Below are 20,000 nucleotides of genomic sequence, written 5' to 3' on the forward strand. Positions count from 1 at the left end.
GCAACGGGGGTGGCACGTCGGTCGGGCTTGGCCAGCGGGGGCCGAGGATGAACCGTGCGGGCACGGCGGTGGTCCGGGGGAAAGGCGTCGGCCTCCCAGGCCCGAGCTGGGGGAACGTGCGATGACCCAGGCGGGAAGCTGCGCCCCGTCCGAGTCAGACTCGGTCGTTGCGGCCCGCTGAGGCTCGCTTCGTTTCCGTAAAGCGGGGGTCGGTTGGCGCGGCGCTGTGCCGGCGACTTGCCCGCGCGAGGCGCGCGCGCCGAGGCCCAAGCGGGAAGCTGCGCCCCGTCCGAGTCAGACTCGGTCGTTGCGGCCCGCCGGTCTCGCGCTACGGCCAGGATGCGGAGTTTGATCGACACTGGTGGGAGCCGGGGGGTCGAAGGGGTTCCGGCCGCCCCGCCGTCCTCAGCGCCGCTGTCACCCAGACGGGAAGCTGCGCCCCGTCCGAGTCAGACTCGGTCGGTGCGGCCCGCTGTGGCCAGCTGGCAACTAGCTACGGAAGGGTACCGGCGCTCCCGACGAACCCGCCGGGGTGGCTGGTGACCAACGCTGCGTTCGGCGCTTATTGCTGTGACCGGGAGGGAAGCTGCGCCCCGTCCGAGTCAGACTCGGTCGTTGCGGCCCCCCCGAGCCCGCACGCCTCTCGCGGAAGGTCATACGCCACCGGCGGCACGAAAGACGCCTCCCGCAACGCGGTAGTCGGGAAAGGCTATTCGGATAGTCGAGCAGAGTTGCGACAACACATCCCGCGGTGCCGTCTGGTTAGGCAAGGGTTTGAGAAACAGCATTCGCGGTAGACCGGCGCGGCCGGCGGACACCCACGCGGCGTGCCGCAATCGGATCGCGCGCTCGGCCTCCGTTGATTTCCTCTAGGTGGGTGATTCGGGGCGTCTCGGTCTCGCTGCCGTTCGGTCGCGCCAAGGCCTGCGGGGGCGGCGCGTAGCGCACGCTCTCGCGGCGGCCGAGGCGCTAGAGTGCGACCCGCAAGTGGGGAGGAACCGTCCACCCAACGCCGGCGCGAGCCGGGGCCGGTGGGGGCCCTACCAAGGCGGGTCATGAGTGCCAGTCGGTCAGTTCGGGAGAAGGGGAGGGTACTCGGAGGCCCGCCGGGAGCAGACGGGGGTCCGGAAGCTGAGGGGGGTGAAGGACGGCGGCCGGGAGCAGACGGCCGTCCCCGGGAGGGGGTGTTCGTTCACGTGCGGACGCCGGGAGCAGGCGGCCGTCACGCGATTCTGCCAACCGTTCCTACCGGCCTGTGTTTAAGGAGGCGGCCGGTCCTCCGTCCTTGGATGGATAAGATTCGCAGATTTTCGCCCGGCCTGTGTTTAAGGAGGCGGCCGGTTCCCTCCTTCCTTCCTTTCTTGGATGTATAACATTCGCAGATTTTCGCCCGGCCGGTGGTTTAAGGAGGCGGCCGGTCCTCCCTCCTTGGATGTATAACATTCGCAGATTTTCGCCCGGCCTATGTTTAGTGAGGCGACCGGTCCTCCCTCCTTGGATGTATAACATTCGCATATTTTCGCCCGGCCGGTGGTTTAAGGAGGCGGCCGGTCCTCCCTCCTTGGATGTATAACATTCGCAGATTTTCGCCCGGCCTATGTTTAGTGAGGCGACCGGTCCTCCGTGGAGAGCGACCCGCAAGTGGGGAGGAACCGTCCACCCAACGCCGGCGCGAGCCGGGGCCGGTGGGGGCCCTACCAAGGCGGGTCTCATTGCCTGTCGGTCAGTTCGGGAGAAGGTGGGGGTACTCGGAGGCCCGCCGGGAGCAGACGGGGGTCCGGAAGGTGAGGGGGTGAAGGACGGCGGTCGGGAGCAGACGGCCGTCCCCGGGAGGGGGTGTTCGTTCACGTGCGGACGCCGGGAGCAGGCGGCCGTCACGCAATTCTGCCAACCGTTCCCACCGGCCTGTGTTTAAGGAGGCGGCCGGTCCTCCACGAGAAGAATTCTGCCAAACGTTCCACCGGCCTGTGTTTAAGGAGGCGGCCGGTCCTCCCCGTCGTTCCGCCGGCTTGTGTTTAAGGAGGCGGCCGGTCCTCCACGAGAAGAATTCTGCCAAACGTTCCACCGGCCTGTGTTTAAGGAGGCGGCCGGTCCTCCCCGTCGTTCCGCCGGCTTGTGTTTAAGGAGGCGGCCGGTCCTCCACTATTCCTTCCTTGGATGGAAAGCATGTAGCACTTTGAAAATTTTCGAGCACTGTGACACTTTGAAAATTTTCGAGAGTTTTTGTACTTAGAAAATTTTTCGCTCTTGCACTTCCAGAGTGCTTTGCGGTAGCTCCTAGGTTCGCTGTCCGAGCATGTGAACACTTTTTGGGGGGGAACACATCGCTAGAGACACCAGCCGCCTGGTTCTCGGGGCCAAAACTTGTGTTCCCCACACTCGTTCTGACTATATTTTGCGATTTGGGGGTAAAGGTAATGAGTACAGTGACTAGGGGGACCAACTCATCGTACTCTGGCGCACCAACAGACCAAAGCTGGTACTGCACTTACCCCTGGTACCCCAACGCCTGGTACCTGACGGGCGAGAGGCTGATTTTTCGCTATTTGCGGCCGACCGAGGGAACCAGACAAAGCGGACACTTTACGGCGCAAGAGCCGTTGGCACTTAGAAATTTTTCGACAAAGTTGGCGCGAGCTCCAGAAGGAGAGGCTGATTTTTCGCTATTTGTGGCCGACCGAGGGAACCAGGCAAAGCGGACACTTTACGGCGCAAGAGCCGTTGGCACTTAGAAATTTTTTGACAAAGTTGGCGCGAGCTCCAGAAGGAGAGGCTGATTTTTCGCTATTTGTGGCCGACCGAGGGAACCAGGCAAAGCGGACACTTTACGGCGCAAGAGCCGTTGGCACTTAGAAAATATTCGCCAAAGTTGGCACGAGCTCCAGAAGGAGAGGCTGATTTTTCGCTATTTGTGGCCGACCGAGGGAACCAGACAAAGCGGACACATTACGGCGCAAGAGCCGTTGGCACTTAGAAAATATTCGCCAAAGTTGGCACGAGCTCCAGAAGGAGAGGCTGATTTTTCGCTATTTGTGGCCGACCGAGGGAACCAGACAAAGCGGACACTTTACGGCGCAAGAGCCGTTGGCACTTGCGCGAGCTCCAGAAGGAGAGGCTGATTTTTCGCTATTTGTGGCCGACCGAGGGAACCAGACAAAGCGGACACATTACGGCGCAAGAGCCGTTGGCACTTAGAAAATATTCGCCAAAGTTGGCACGAGCTCCAGAAGGAGAGGCTGATTTTTCGCTATTTGTGGCCGACCGAGGGAACCAGACAAAGCGGACACTTTACGGCGCAAGAGCCGTTGGCACTTGCGCGAGCTCCAGAAGGAGAGGCTGATTTTTCGCTATTTGTGGCCGACCGAGGGAACCAGACAAAGCGGACACATTACGGCGCAAGAGCCGTTGGCACTTAGAAAATATTCGCCAAAGTTGGCACGAGCTCCAGAAGGAGAGGCTGATTTTTCGCTATTTGTGGCCGACCGAGGGAACCAGACAAAGCGGACACTTTACGGCGCAAGAGCCGTTGGCACTTGCGCGAGCTCCAGAAGGAGAGGCTGATTTTTCGCTATTTGTGGCCGACCGAGGGAACCAGACAAAGCGGACACATTACGGCGCAAGAGCCGTTGGCACTTAGAAAATATTCGCCAAAGTTGGCACGAGCTCCAGAAGGAGAGGCTGATTTTTCGCTATTTGTGGCCGACCGAGGGAACCAGACAAAGCGGACACTTTACGGCGCAAGAGCCGTTGGCACTTGCGCGAGCTCCAGAAGGAGAGGCTGATTTTTCGCTATTTGTGGCCGACCGAGGGAACCAGACAAAGCGGACACTTTACGGCGCAAGAGCCGTTGGCACTTAGAAAATATTCGCCAAAGTTGGCACGAGCTCCAGAAGGAGAGGCTGATTTTTCGCCGTTTGTGGCCGACCGAGGGAACCAGACAAAGCGGACACTTTACGGCGCAAGAGCCGTTGGCACTTAGGCGAGCTCCAGAAGGAGAGGCTGATTTTTCGCTATTTGTGGCCGACCGAGGGAACCAGGCAAAGCGGACACATTACGGCGCAAGAGCCGTTGGCACTTAGAAAATATTCGCCAAAGTTGGCACGAGCTCCAGAAGGAGAGGCTGATTTTTCGCTATTTGTGGCCGACCGAGGGAACCAGGCAAAGCGGACACTTTACGGCGCAAGAGCCGTTGGCACTTAGAAATTTTTTGACAAAGTTGGCGCGAGCTCCAGAAGGAGAGGCTGGTTTTTCGCTATTTGTGGCCGACCGAGGGAACCAGGCAAAGCGGACACATTACGGCGCAAGAGCCGTTGGCACTTAGTGCGAGCTCCAGAAGGAGAGGCTGATTTTTCGCTATTTGTGGCCGACCGAGGGAACCAGGCAAAGCGGACACATTACGGCGCAAGAGCCGTTGGCACTTAGGCGAGCTCCAGAAGGAGAGGCTGGTTTTTCGCTATTTGTGGCCGACCGAGGGAACCAGGCAAAGCGGACACATTACGGCGCAAGAGCCGTTGGCACTTAGGCGAGCTCCAGAAGGAGAGGCTGATTTTTCGCTATTTGTGGCCGACCGAGGGAACCAGGCAAAGCGGACACTTTACGGCGCAAGAGCCGTTGGCACTTAGAAATTTTTTGACAAAGTTGGCGCGAGCTCCAGAAGGAGAGGCTGGTTTTTCGCTATTTGTGGCCGACCGAGGGAACCAGGCAAAGCGGACACATTACGGCGCAAGAGCCGTTGGCACTTAGGCGAGCTCCAGAAGGAGAGGCTGATTTTTCGCCGTTTGTGGCCGACCGAGGGAACCAGGCAAAGCGGACACATTACGGCGCAAGAGCCGTTGGCACTTAGGCGAGCTCCAGAAGGAGAGGCTGGTTTTTCGCTATTTGTGGCCGACCGAGGGAACCAGGCAAAGCGGACACATTACGGCGCAAGAGCCGTTGGCACTTAGGCGAGCTCCAGAAGGAGAGGCTGATTTTTCGCCGTTTGTGGCCGACCGAGGGAACCAGGCAAAGCGGACACATTACGGCGCAAGAGCCGTTGGCACTTAGGCGAGCTCCAGAAGGAGAGGCTGGTTTTTCGCTATTTGTGGCCGACCGAGGGAACCAGGCAAAGCGGACACATTACGGCGCAAGAGCCGTTGGCACTTAGGCGAGCTCCAGAAGGAGAGGCTGATTTTTCGCCGTTTGTGGCCGACCGAGGGAACCAGGCAAAGCGGACACATTACGGCGCAAGAGCCGTTGGCACTTAGGCGAGCTCCAGAAGGAGAGGCTGGTTTTTCGCTATTTGTGGCCGACCGAGGGAACCAGGCAAAGCGGACACATTACGGCGCAAGAGCCGTTGGCACTTAGGCGAGCTCCAGAAGGAGAGGCTGATTTTTCGCCGTTTGTGGCCGACCGAGGGAACCAGGCAAAGCGGACACATTACGGCGCAAGAGCCGTTGGCACTTAGGCGAGCTCCAGAAGGAGAGGCTGGTTTTTCGCTATTTGTGGCCGACCGAGGGAACCAGGCAAAGCGGACACATTACGGCGCAAGAGCCGTTGGCACTTAGGCGAGCTCCAGAAGGAGAGGCTGATTTTTCGCCGTTTGTGGCCGACCGAGGGAACCAGGCAAAGCGGACACATTACGGCGCAAGAGCCGTTGGCACTTAGGCGAGCTCCAGAAGGAGAGGCTGGTTTTTCGCTATTTGTGGCCGACCGAGGGAACCAGGCAAAGCGGACACATTACGGCGCAAGAGCCGTTGGCACTTAGGCGAGCTCCAGAAGGAGAGGCTGATTTTTCGCCGTTTGTGGCCGACCGAGGGAACCAGGCAAAGCGGACACATTACGGCGCAAGAGCCGTTGGCACTTAGGCGAGCTCCAGAAGGAGAGGCTGGTTTTTCGCCGTTCGTGGCCGACCGAGGGAACCAGGCAAAGCGGACACATTACGGCGCAAGAGCCGTTGGCACTTAGAAAATATTCGCCAAAGTTGGCACGAGCTCCAGAATGAGAGGCTGATTTTTCGCCGTTTGTGGCCGACCGAGGGAACCAGGCAAAGCGGACACATTACGGCGCAAGAGCCGTTGGCACTTAGGCGAGCTCCAGAAGGAGAGGCTGATTTTTTCGCTATTTGTGGCCGACCGAGGGAACCAGGCAAAGCGGACACATTACGGCGCAAGAGCCGTTGGCACTTAGAAAATATTCGCCAAAGTTGGCACGAGCTCCAGAATGAGAGGCTGATTTTTCGCCGTTTGTGGCCGACCGAGGGAACCAGACAAAGCGGACACATTACGGCGCAAGAGCCGTTGGCACTTAGGCGAGCTCCAGAAGGAGAGGCTGATTTTTTCGCTATTTGTGGCCGACCGAGGGAACCAGGCAAAGCGGACACATTACGGCGCAAGAGCCGTTGGCACTTAGAAAATATTCGCCAAAGTTGGCACGAGCTCCAGAATGAGAGGCTGATTTTTCGCCGTTTGTGGCCGACCGAGGGAACCAGGCAAAGCGGACACATTACGGCGCAAGAGCCGTTGGCACTTAGGCGAGCTCCAGAAGGAGAGGCTGATTTTTTCGCTATTTGTGGCCGACCGAGGGAACCAGGCAAAGCGGACACATTACGGCGCAAGAGCCGTTGGCACTTAGAAAATATTCGCCAAAGTTGGCACGAGCTCCAGAATGAGAGGCTGATTTTTCGCCGTTTGTGGCCGACCGAGGGAACCAGACAAAGCGGACACATTACGGCGCAAGAGCCGTTGGCACTTAGGCGAGCTCCAGAAGGAGAGGCTGGTTTTTCGCTATTTGTGGCCGACCGAGGGAACCAGGCAAAGCGGACACATTACGGCGCAAGAGCCGTTGGCACTTAGAAAATATTCGCCAAAGTTGGCACGAGCTCCAGAATGAGAGGCTGATTTTTCGCCGTTTGTGGCCGACCGAGGGAACCAGGCAAAGCGGACACATTACGGCGCAAGAGCCGTTGGCACTTAGGCGAGCTCCAGAAGGAGAGGCTGATTTTTTCGCTATTTGTGGCCGACCGAGGGAACCAGGCAAAGCGGACACATTACGGCGCAAGAGCCGTTGGCACTTAGAAAATATTCGCCAAAGTTGGCACGAGCTCCAGAATGAGAGGCTGATTTTTCGCCGTTTGTGGCCGACCGAGGGAACCAGACAAAGCGGACACATTACGGCGCAAGAGCCGTTGGCACTTAGGCGAGCTCCAGAAGGAGAGGCTGGTTTTTCGCTATTTGTGGCCGACCGAGGGAACCAGGCAAAGCGGACACATTACGGCGCAAGAGCCGTTGGCACTTAGAAAATATTCGCCAAAGTTGGCACGAGCTCCAGAAGGAGAGGCTGATTTTTCGCTATTTGTGGCCGACCGAGGGAACCAGGCAAAGCGGACACATTACGGCGCAAGAGCCGTTGGCACTTAGGCGAGCTCCAGAAGGAGAGGCTGATTTTTCGCCGTTCGTGGCCGACCGAGGGAACCAGGCAAAGCGGACACATTACGGCGCAAGAGCCGTTGGCACTTAGAAAATATTCGCCAAAGTTGGCACGAGCTCCAGAATGAGAGGCTGATTTTTCGCCGTTTGTGGCCGACCGAGGGAACCAGACAAAGCGGACACATTACGGCGCAAGAGCCGTTGGCACTTAGGCGAGCTCCAGAAGGAGAGGCTGATTTTTCGCCGTTCGTGGCCGACCGAGGGAACCAGGCAAAGCGGACACATTACGGCGCAAGAGCCGTTGGCACTTAGAAAATATTCGCCAAAGTTGGCACGAGCTCCAGAATGAGAGGCTGATTTTTCGCCGTTTGTGGCCGACCGAGGGAACCAGACAAAGCGGACACATTACGGCGCAAGAGCCGTTGGCACTTAGGCGAGCTCCAGAAGGAGAGGCTGATTTTTTCGCTATTTGTGGCCGACCGAGGGAACCAGGCAAAGCGGACACATTACGGCGCAAGAGCCGTTGGCACTTAGAAAATATTCGCCAAAGTTGGCACGAGCTCCAGAAGGAGAGGCTGATTTTTCGCTATTTGTGGCCGACCGAGGGAACCAGGCAAAGCGGACACATTACGGCGCAAGAGCCGTTGGCACTTAGGCGAGCTCCAGAAGGAGAGGCTGATTTTTCGCTATTTGTGGCCGACCGAGGGAACCAGGCAAAGCGGACACATTACGGCGCAAGAGCCGTTGGCACTTAGAAAATATTCGCCAAAGTTGGCACGAGCTCCAGAATGAGAGGCTGATTTTTCGCCGTTTGTGGCCGACCGAGGGAACCAGACAAAGCGGACACATTACGGCGCAAGAGCCGTTGGCACTTAGGCGAGCTCCAGAAGGAGAGGCTGATTTTTTCGCTATTTGTGGCCGACCGAGGGAACCAGGCAAAGCGGACACATTACGGCGCAAGAGCCGTTGGCACTTAGAAAATATTCGCCAAAGTTGGCACGAGCTCCAGAATGAGAGGCTGATTTTTCGCCGTTTGTGGCCGACCGAGGGAACCAGACAAAGCGGACACATTACGGCGCAAGAGCCGTTGGCACTTAGGCGAGCTCCAGAAGGAGAGGCTGATTTTTTCGCTATTTGTGGCCGACCGAGGGAACCAGGCAAAGCGGACACATTACGGCGCAAGAGCCGTTGGCACTTAGAAAATATTCGCCAAAGTTGGCACGAGCTCCAGAATGAGAGGCTGATTTTTCGCTATTTGTGGCCGACCGAGGGAACCAGGCAAAGCGGACACATTACGGCGCAAGAGCCGTTGGCACTTAGGCGAGCTCCAGAAGGAGAGGCTGATTTTTCGCCGTTCGTGGCCGACCGAGGGAACCAGGCAAAGCGGACACTTTACGGCGCAAGAGCCGTTGGCACTTAGAAAATATTCTGAAATTCTCACCGACCTCCGTGGTGGAGAGGCCGAATTTTCGACATTCGTGGCCGACCGGGGAACCGTCGCCACTCGGACAACTTGTGCGGCAGCCCTCGGTGATTTTAGGACCGCTTTTTCACCCTCGCTGTCCGACCGGAGAACCGTCGTAGCTCGGACAGTTCGTGTGCCAGCATCCGCTGGCACTTAGAAAATTTTAAAAAGAAAAAAATAGTCTTCTGCATATACGTTCTGACTATATTTTGCGATTAGGGGGTAAAGGTAATGAGTACAGTGACTAGGGGGACCAACTCATCGTACTCTGGCGCACCAACACGCCAAGGTTGGTACTGCACTTAGGCTGATTTTTGCGCTATTCGCGGCCGACCGGGGAACCAGCGCGGAGCGGACACATTACGGCGAATGAGCCGTTGGCACTTAGAAAATTTTTGAGCTTTTTTCGAACTTCCGTGAGGCTGATTTTGCGCTATTCGCGGCCGACCGGGGAACCAGCGCGGAGCGGACACATTACGGCGAATGAGCCGTTGGCACTTAGAAAATTTTTGAGCTTTTTTCGAACTTCCGTGAGGCTGATTTTGCGCTATTCGCGGCCGACCGGGGAACCAGCGCGGAGCGGACACATTACGGCGAATGAGCCGTTGGCACTTAGAAAATTTTTGAGCTTTTTTCGGACTTCCGTGTGGAGCTTTGGGGCCGTTCCGCCTAACTTTTTATGCCCGATTAGGCTTCCAGGGAGGCGGCTAAGCATTATTGACCAATCATGGAGCTTTTTTGGGACTTCCGTGTGGAGCTTTGGGGCCGTTCCGCCTAGCTTTTTATGCCCGATTAGGCTTCCAGGGAGGCGGCTAAGCATTATTGACCAATCATGGAGCTTTTTTGGGACTTCCGTGTGGAGCTTTGGGGCCGTTCCGCCTAACTTTTTATGCCGATTAGGCTTCAGGGAGGCGGCTAAGCATTATTGACCAATCATGGAGCTTTTTTGGGACTTCCGTGTGGAGCTTTGGGGCCGTTCCGCCTAGCTTTTTATGCCCGATTAGGCTTCCAGGGAGGCGGCTAAGCATTATTGACCAATCATGGAGCTTTTTTGGGACTTCCGTGTGGAGCTTTGGGGCCGTTCCGCCTAACTTTTTATGCCCGATTAGGCTTCCAGGGAGGCGGCTAAGCATTATTGACCATCATGGAGCTTTTTTGGGACTTCCGTGTGGAGCTTTGGGGCCGTTCCGCCTAAGCTTTTTATGCCCGATTAGGCTTCCAGGGAGGCGGCTAAGCATTATTGACCAATCATGGAGCTTTTTTGGGACTTCCGTGTGGAGCTTTGGGGGCCGTTCCGCCTAGCTTTTTATGCCCGATTAGGCTTCCAGGGAGGCGGCTAAGCATTATTGACCAATCATGGAGCTTTTTTGGGACTTCCGTGTGGAGCTTTGGGGCCGTTCCGCCTAGCTTTTTATGCCCGGTTAGGCTTCCAGGGAGGCGGCTAAGCATTATTGACCAATCATGGAGCTTTTTTGGGACTTCCGTGTGGAGCTTTGGGGCCGTTCCGCCTAGCTTTTTATGCCGATTAGGCTTCCAGGGAGGCGGCTAAGCATTATTGACCAATCATGGAGCTTTTTTGGGACTTCCAGCGGTGCTTTGGGGGCCTTCCCCCTCACTTTCTACGCCCGATTGGGCTTCCAGGGACGCGGCTAAGCATTTTTACAGAAATGGAGCTTTTTGCGGAGCTCCAGCCGGTGCCACCGGCAGGCCGTGCACGCGGACGAGATGACCGAAAGAAGCTCCAGGAGAGCGGATGGACGCTTTTTAAGCACCGAGGCGGAGATCGCGGAGCTTTAATAGACTTCCAGCGGGCCCAAAGCGGCCAGGCAGACGGCGCAGCGCGACCTGGTACCTCGCACGGGACGCATCGCCCCCCCCGCGCACAGTTCCAGGGGGCCGGGATGACGTTTCAAAGCTGCCGCTGCAGCTGCTGCGGGGGAGTGGCCTCCCTCCGGTGGACACGACGAGTAATGACACCGGCCGCTGACGCAAACCCACGCCGGACAGGAGAGCTCAAAAGCCGGGTAACATTTCAAGGAAGACCCCCCCTGCTCAGACCTCCACTAGGCCGGGATGACTGTTCAGCTGTGGCGGGGAGTGGCCTCCCTCCGGTCGGCACGACGAGTAAATGACACCGGCCGCTGACGCAAACCCACGCCGGACAGGAGAGCTCAAAAGCCGGGTAACATTTCAAGGAAGACCCCCCCCTGCGCAGACCTCCACTAGGCCGGGATGACTGTTCAGCTGTGCGGGGGAGTGGCCTCCCTCCGGTCGGCACGACGAGTAAATGACACCGGCCGCTGACGCAAACCCACGCCGGACAGGAGAGCTCAAAAGCCGGGTAACATTTCAAGGAAGACCCCCCCTGCGCAGACCTCCACTAGGCCGGGATGACTGTTCAGCTGTGGCGGGAGTGGCCTCCCTCCGGTCGGCACGACGAGTAAATGACACGGCCGCTGACGCAAACCCACGCCGGACAGGAGAGCTCAAAAGCCGGGTAACATTTCAAGGAAGACCCCCCCTGCGCAGACCTCCACTAGGCCGGGATGACTGTTCAGCTGTGGCGGGGAGTGGCCTCCTCCGGTCGGCACGACGAGTAAATGACACCGGCCGCTGACGCAAACCACGCCGGACAGGAGAGCTCAAAAGCCGGGTAACATTTCAAGGGAAGACCCCCCCTGCGCAGACCTCCACTAGGCCGGGATGACTGTTCAGCTGTGGCGGGGAGTGGCCTCCCTCCGGTCGGCACGACGAGTAAATGACACCGGCCGCTGACGCAAACCCACGCCGGACAGGGAGAGCTCAAAAGCCGGGTAACATTTCAAGGAAGACCCCCCCTGCGCAGACCTCCACTAGGCCGGGATGACTGTTCAGCTGTGGCGGGGAGTGGCCTCCCTCCGGTCGGCACGACGAGTAAATGACACCGGCCGCTGACGCAAACCCACGCCGGACAGGAGAGCTCAAAAGCCGGGTAACATTTCAAGGGAAGACCCCCCCTGCGCAGACCTCCACTAGGCCGGGATGACTGTTCAGCTGTGGCGGGGAGTGCCTCCCTCCGGTCGGCACGACGAGTAAATGACACCGGCCGCTGACGCAAACCCACGCCGGACAGGAGAGCTCAAAAGCCGGGTAACATTTCAAGGAAGACCCCCCCTGCGCAGACCTCCACTAGGCCGGGATGACTGTTCAGCTGTGGCGGGGAGTGGCCTCCTCCGGTCGGCACGACGAGTAAATGACACCGGCCGCTGACGCAAACCCACGCCGGACAGGAGAGCTCAAAGCCGGGTAACATTTCAAGGAAGACCCCCCCTGCGCAGACCTCCACTAGGCCGGGATGACTGTTCAGCTGTGGCGGGGAGTGGCCTCCCTCCGGTCGGCACGACGAGTAAATGACACCGGCCGCTGACGCAAACCCACGCCGGACAGGAGAGCTCAAAAGCCGGGTAACATTTCAAGGAAGACCCCCCCTGCGCAGACCTCCACTAGGCCGGGATGACTGTTCAGCTGTGGCGGGGAGTGGCCTCCCTCCGGTCGGCACGACGAGTAAATGACACCGGCCGCTGACGCAAACCCACGCCGGACAGGGAGAGCTCAAAAGCCGGGTAACATTTCAAGGAAGGACCCCCCCTGCGCAGACCTCCACTAGGCCGGGATGACTGTTCAGCTGTGGCGGGGAGTGGCCTCCCTCCGGTCGGCACGACGAGTAAATGACACCGGCCGCTGACGCAAACCCACGCCGGACAGGAGAGCTCAAAGCGGGTAACATTTCAAGGAAGACCCCCCCTGCGCAGACCTCCACTAGGCCGGGATGACTGTTCAGCTGTGGCGGGGGAGTGGCCTCCCTCCGGTCGGCACGACGAGTAAATGACACGGCCGCTGACGCAAACCCACGCCGGACAGGAGAGCTCAAAAGCCGGGTAACATTTCAAGGAAGACCCCCCCTGCGCAGACCTCCACTAGGCCGGGATGACTGTTCAGCTGTGGCGGGGAGTGGCCTCCCTCCGGTCGGCACGACGAGTAAAGCTATTTAGGAAAATCTGAGATAAATATCACTTGCATAATAATTTGGAACACGGTCCCGTGTTCCAAATTATTATGCAAAATGTATTTAGACACCAGCAATCGCACTTAGATTTGTTTCTTTTTTCTTTCTTTTAGCTTCCATAATGTTACCGGGCGCTGACGCAAACCACGCCCGGCAGGAGAGCTCAAAAGCCGGGTAACATTTCAAGGAAGACCCCCCCTGCGCAGACCTCCACTAGGCGGGATGACTGTTCAGCTGTGGCGGGGAGTGGCCTCCCTCCGTCGGCACGACGAGTAAATGACACCGGCCGCTGACGCAAACCCACGCCGGACAGGAGAGCTCAAAAGCCGGGTAACATTTCAAGGAAGACCCCCCCTGCGCAGACCTCCACTAGGCCGGGATGACTGTTCAGCTGTGGCGGGGAGTGGCCTCCCTCCGGTCGGCACGACGAGTAAATGACACCGGCCGCTGACGCAAACCCACGCCGGACAGGAGAGCTCAAAAGCCGGGTAACATTTCAAGGAAGACCCCCCCTGCGCAGACCTCCACTAGGCCGGATGACTGTTCAGCTGTGGCGGGGAGTGGCCTCCCTCCGGTCGGCACGACGAGTAAAGCTATTTAGGAAAATCTGAGATAAATATCACTTGCATAATAATTTGGAACACGGTCCCGTGTTCCAAATTATTATGCAAAATGTATTTAGACACCAGCAATCGCACTTAGATTTGTTTCTTTTTTCTTTCTTTTAGCTTCCATAATGTTACCGGGCGCTGACGCAAACCCACGCCCGGCAGGAGAGCTCAAAAGCCGGGTAACATTTCAAGGAAGACCCCCCCTGCGCAGACCTCCACTAGGCCGGGATGACTGTTCAGCTGTGGCGGGGAGTGGCCTCCCTCCGGTCGGCACGACGAGTAAATGACACCGGCCGCTGACGCAAACCCACGCCGGACAGGAGAGCTCAAAAGCCGGGTAACATTTCAAGGAAGACCCCCCCTGCGCAGACCTCCACTAGGCCGGGATGACTGTTCAGCTGTGGCGGGGAGTGGCCTCCCTCCGGTCGGCACGACGAGTAAATGACACCGGCCGCTGACGCAAACCCACGCCGGACAGGAGAGCTCAAAAGCCGGGTAACATTTCAAGGAAGACCCCCCCTGCGCAGACCTCCACTAGGCCGGGATGACTGTTCAGCTGTGGCGGGGAGTGGCCTCCCTCCGGTCGGCACGACGAGTAAAGCTATTTAGGAAAATCTGAGATAAATATCACTTGCATAATAATTTGGAACACGGTCCCGTGTTCCAAATTATTATGCAAAATGTATTTAGACACCAGCAATCGCACTTAGATTTGTTTCTTTTTTCTTTCTTTTAGCTTCCATAATGTTACCGGGCGCTGACGCAAACCCACGCCCGGCAGGAGAGCTCAAAAGCCGGGTAACATTTCAAGGAAGACCCCCCCTGCGCAGACCTCCACTAGGCCGGGATGACTGTTCAGCTGTGGCGGGGAGTGGCCTCCCTCCGGTCGGCACGACGAGTAAATGACACCGGCCGCTGACGCAAACCCACGCCGGACAGGAGAGCTCAAAAGCCGGGTAACATTTCAAGGAAGACCCCCCCTGCGCAGACCTCCACTAGGCCGGGATGACTGTTCAGCTGTGGCGGGGAGTGGCCTCCCTCCGGTCGGCACGACGAGTAAATGACACCGGCCGCTGACGCAAACCCACGCCGGACAGGAGAGCTCAAAAGCCGGGTAACATTTCAAGGAAGACCCCCCCTGCGCAGACCTCCACTAGGCCGGGATGACTGTTCAGCTGCGGCGGGGAGTGGCCTCCCTCCGGTCGGCACGACGAGTAAAGCTATTTAGGAAAATCTGAGATAAATATCACTTGCATAATAATTTGGAACACGGTCCCGTGTTCCAAATTATTATGCAAAATGTATTTAGACACCAGCAATCGCACTTAGATTTGTTTCTTTTTTCTTTCTTTTAGCTTCCATAATGTTACCGGGCGCTGACGCAAACCCACGCCCGGCAGGAGAGCTCAAAAGCCGGGTAACATTTCAAGGAAGCTATTTAGGAAAATCTGAGATAAATATCCTTTGCATAATAATTTGGAACACGGTCCCGTGTTCCAAATTATTATGCAAAATGTATTTAAGTGTCATAAAGATTACATTTTTTGTTTTTCAAGTACTGAAATCACCCTCAGTCATGGTACAGTCCATGGTAGTCTGCCAGGTGAGCGCAATTGTAGTAATTAACAAGTCTATTTAAGTTCCGCGTTTTTAAGCGTTCGGCCATTTCGTTCAACCATGGGGAGGAAAAAGGATCTCTCTGCTGTCGAGAAGCGTGAAATCGTTCGATGCCTTGGACAAGGTATGCAGACATTCGATATTGCACGAAAGCTTAAGCGCGACCATCGAACTTTGAAGAAATTCGTCGCTGATTCGGAGCAAACGCGCGTTCGTGCAGACAAAGGCACGACAAGGAAGGTTTCTGCAAGACAAACAAATCGAATCAAGAGGGCGGCTGCAAGCATGCCACTAAAGACGAGCAAACAAATATTCGACGCTGCTGGTGCCAGTGAAGTCCCACGAACGACGAGGTGCAGGATCCTCCAGAGGCTTGCAGTTGTGCGGAAACCCTCCATTCGGCCACCCCTGAACAACGCGAACAAGCAGAAACGGCTGCAGTGGGCCCAGACTTACATGAAGACAAATTTTCAGACAGTCCTGTTCACCGACGAGTGCCGTGCCACCTTGGATGGGCCAGGTAGGGTTTTTTAAGTTTTTCCTTGCACTTTTGAGAGCTCAGGGGATGCTTTGAGAATAATTGTCAATTTCTGTCTATGTGAAGCCCTTTGAGACTGCTTGTGATTTAGGGCTATACAAATAAACTTGATTTGACTTGACTTTACAGATGGATGGAGTCGTGGATGGTTGGTGGACGGCCACGATAGCCCAACAAGGCTGCGGCGTCAGCAGGGAGGTGGCGGAGTGATGTTTTGGGCCGGAATCATGGGGAGAGAGCTGCTTGGCCCCTTTAGGGTCCCTGAAGGCGTCAAAATTACGTCTGTTAACTACGTGGAATTTCTGACTCAACACTTCTGTCCATGGTACAACAGGAAGAACCGTGCTTTCCGTCAAAAGATCATCTTCATGCATGACAATGCACCGTCTCATGCTGCAAGAAATACGTCAACGTCTTTGGCATCTATGGGAATAAAGGGAGAGAAACTGATGGTGTGGCCCCCATGCTCCCCTGACCTCAATCCTATTGAAAACTTGTGGAGCATCGTCAAGCAGAAAATCTACGAAGGTGGGAGGCAGTTCAATTCCAAAGAGCAGCTCTGGCAGGCTATTCTTAGATCCTGCCAAGAAATTCAACCAGAAACTGTACAAAAACTCACAAGTTCAGTGGATGGAAGAATCGTGAAGCTGCTGTTGAACAAAGGGTCCTATGTTAAAATGTAACTTTGTTTTTTATTGAAATAAAGGGTCCTATGTTAAAATGTAACTTGTTTGTCTTTTCTTTGAAATAGCTTTTGATTTCAGTAAATATGACCTCCTAATGCTGTAAATTCTTAAGATGGGCATTTCAGTTCATAAAAACCTATAAAATGTTATAAAACTCTGTTGTGCGTAATAATGTGGAACAGTGCATTTTAAGTTTTTTATTTTTTAAAAATTCTGTGATCATTCGGAGGTTTGTTCAATAAAATTAGAATTCATCAAAATAATGGTTGATGACTTGAAAATTATGCTGACTCATTTTGCATCGACTATTTAGGAAAATCTGAGATAAATGTCACTTGCATAATAATTTGGAACACGGTGTAAGTGCGATTGCTGGTGTATTTACTCGTCGTGTCCACCGGAGGACGGCAAATCCCCGCCGCAGCTGCAGCGGCAGCGCTTAAATGTCTTCCCGGCCGCCTGGAACTCTGCACGGGGCGTGTTTCGTCCCGCGCAGCGGTACCAGATCGCGCTGCGCCGTCAGCCGAGCCGCGCAGCGGTCCGCTGGAAGTCTACACTGTGTTCCAAATTATTATGCAAATTGTATTTATGTGTCATAAAGATTACATTTTTTGTTTTTCAATTAAACTCATGGATGGTATTACGTGTCAGGGCTCTTTGGATCACTGAGATCAATCTCAGACACCGGGGATCATTACCGGCCAGTTGAGCCCAAATTAAGGAAAAACTACTTAAGAATGGTGTTCCACATTATTAAGCAGATAATTTGAAGTTCGCTTTGAGCAGTGGCGGACGCCAACCCACGACCGGTGGGAGAGCTCGGAGGGCGGATGGGCTTTCAAGGAAGCCCCCCAGGCCGGTCCCACTCGCACTTAGAATTTTTTTTTTTTTTTGGCTTCCATAATGTACCGGGCGCGGACGCGAAACCCACGCCGGGCATGGCAGCTCGAAAGGCGGCTAAGCATTCAAGGAAGCACCGTCTGGAGCTTCAGAGCCGTTCCGCCTGACTTTTAACGTAGAGTACCGGGCGCAAACCACTAACTCAAGCCCGGCATGGCAGCTCGAAAGGCGGCTAAGCATTCAAGGAAGCACCGTCTGGAGCTTCAGAGCCGTTCCGCCTGACTTTTAACGTAGAGTACCGGGCGCAAACCACTAACTCAAGCCCGGCATGGCAGCTCGAAAGGCGGCTAAGCATTCAAGGAAGCACCGTCTGGAGCTTCAGAGCCGTTCCGCCTGACTTTTAACGTAGAGTACCGGGCGCAAACCACTAACTCAAGCCCGGCATGGCAGCTCGAAAGGCGGCTAAGCATTCAAGGAAGCACCGTCTGGAGCTTCAGAGCCGTTCCGCCTGACTTTTAACGTAGAGTACCGGGCGCAAACCACTAACTCAAGCCCGGCATGGCAGCTCGAAAGGCGGCTAAGCATTCAAGGAAGCACCGTCTGGAGCTTCAGAGCCGTTCCGCCTGACTTTTAACGTAGAGTACCGGGCGCAAACCACTAACTCAAGCCCGGCATGGCAGCTCGAAAGGCGGCTAAGCATTCAAGGAAGCACCGTCTGGAGCTTCAGAGCCGTTCCGCCTGACTTTTAACGTAGAGTACCGGGCGCAAACCACTAACTCAAGCCCGGCATGGCAGCTCGAAAGGCGGCTAAGCATTCAAGGAAGCACCGTCTGGAGCTTCAGAGCCGTTCCGCCTGACTTTTAACGTAGAGTACCGGGCGCAAACCACTAACTCAAGCCCGGCATGGCAGCTCGAAAGGCGGCTAAGCATTCAAGGAAGCACCGTCTGGAGCTTCAGAGCCGTTCCGCCTGACTTTTAACGTAGAGTACCGGGCGCAAACCACTAACTCAAGCCCGGCATGGCAGCTCGAAAGGCGGCTAAGCATTCAAGGAAGCACCGTCTGGAGCTTCAGAGCCGTTCCGCCTGACTTTTAACGTAGAGTACCGGGCGCAAACCACTAACTCAAGCCCGGCATGGCAGCTCGAAAGGCGGCTAAGCATTCAAGGAAGCACCGTCTGGAGCTTCAGAGCCGTTCCGCCTGACTTTTAACGTAGAGTACCGGGCGCAAACCACTAACTCAAGCCCGGCATGGCAGCTCGAAAGGCGGCTAAGCATTCAAGGAAGCACCGTCTGGAGCTTCAGAGCCGTTCCGCCTGACTTTTAACGTAGAGTACCGGGCGCAAACCACTAACTCAAGCCCGGCATGGCAGCTCGAAAGGCGGCTAAGCATTCAAGGAAGCACCGTCTGGAGCTTCAGAGCCGTTCCGCCTGACTTTTAACGTAGAGTACCGGGCGCAAACCACTAACTCAAGCCCGGCATGGCAGCTCGAAAGGCGGCTAAGCATTCAAGGAAGCGACGCCGGCCGGTCCGCGGGCCAAATAGGGTCCAGTAAAGTACCGGGCGCAAACCACTAACTCAAGCCCGGCATGGCAGCTCGAAAGGCGGCTAAGCATTCAAGGAAGCGACGCCGGCCGGTCCGCGGGCCAAATAGGGTCCAGTAAAGTACCGGGCGCGGCCACTAACGCCTTGTGGCGGTCGCCTTGTGGCGGTCGGGGGGTGGCGGTCGGGGCTGGCGCTTGGGGCCGGTGGCGGTCGCCTTGTGGCGGTCGCCTTGTGGCGGTCGGGGGGTGGCGGTCGGGGCTGGCGCTTGGGGCCAGTGGCGGTCGCCTTGTGGCGGTCGCCTTGTGGCGGTCGCCTTGTGGCGGTCGCCTTGTGGCGGTCGCCTTGTGGCGGTCGGGGGGTGGCGGTCGGGGCTGGCGCTTGGGGCCAGTGGCGGTCGCCTTGTGGCGGTCGCCTTGTGGCGGTCGCCTTGTGGCGGTCGCCTTGTGGCGGTCGCCTTGTGGCGGTCGGGGGGTGGCGGTCGGGGCTGGCGCTTGGGGCCAGTGGCGGTCGCCTTGTGGCGGTCGCCTTGTGGCGGTCGCCTTGTGGCGGTCGCCTTGTGGCGGTCGCCTTGTGGCGGTCGCCTTGTGGCGGTCGGGGGGTGGCGGTCGGGGCTGGCGCTTGGGGCCAGTGGCGGTCGCCTTGTGGCGGTCGCCTTGTGGCGGTCGCCTTGTGGCGGTCGCCTTGTGGCGGTCGCCTTGTGGCGGTCGGGGGGTGGCGGTCGGGGCTGGCGCTTGGGGCCGGTGGCGGTCGCCTTGTGGCGGTCGCCTTGTGGCGGTCGCCTTGTGGCGGTCGCCTTGTGGCGGTCGCCTTGTGGCGGTCGCCTTGTGGCGGTCGGGGGGTGGCGGTCGGGGCTGGCGCTTGGGGCCGGTGGCGGTCGCCTTGTGGCGGTCGCCTTGTGGCGGTCGCCTTGTGGCGGTCGGGGGGTGGCGGTCGGGGCTGGCGCTTGGGGCTGGCGTCCGCCAATAGTGGTTTAATTTCGGGAGGAAGATTGATTTTCGTCCCAAGCCCGCCGCTGGAGAAAATTTTAGGTACCAGGAGTGGATTTTTTTTGTCCACTCAGGAGGGGGACGTTGGCTGGTTTGGTGTCCGGGGGAAAGTGCTCTTTTCTCGGCCAGGAGAAAGATTAGACTCCCAGCCCGCCGCTGGAGAAAATTCTAGGTACCAGGAGTGGATTTTTTTTGTCCACTCAGGAGGGGGACGTGCTTTGTTGTCCGGGGGAAAGTGCTCTTTTCTCGGCCAGGAGAAAGATTAG

This window comes from Syngnathus typhle, unplaced genomic scaffold, assembly GCF_033458585.1.
Source record: "Syngnathus typhle isolate RoL2023-S1 ecotype Sweden unplaced genomic scaffold, RoL_Styp_1.0 HiC_scaffold_290, whole genome shotgun sequence".
NCBI classification, from domain to species: Eukaryota; Metazoa; Chordata; class Actinopteri; order Syngnathiformes; family Syngnathidae; genus Syngnathus; species Syngnathus typhle.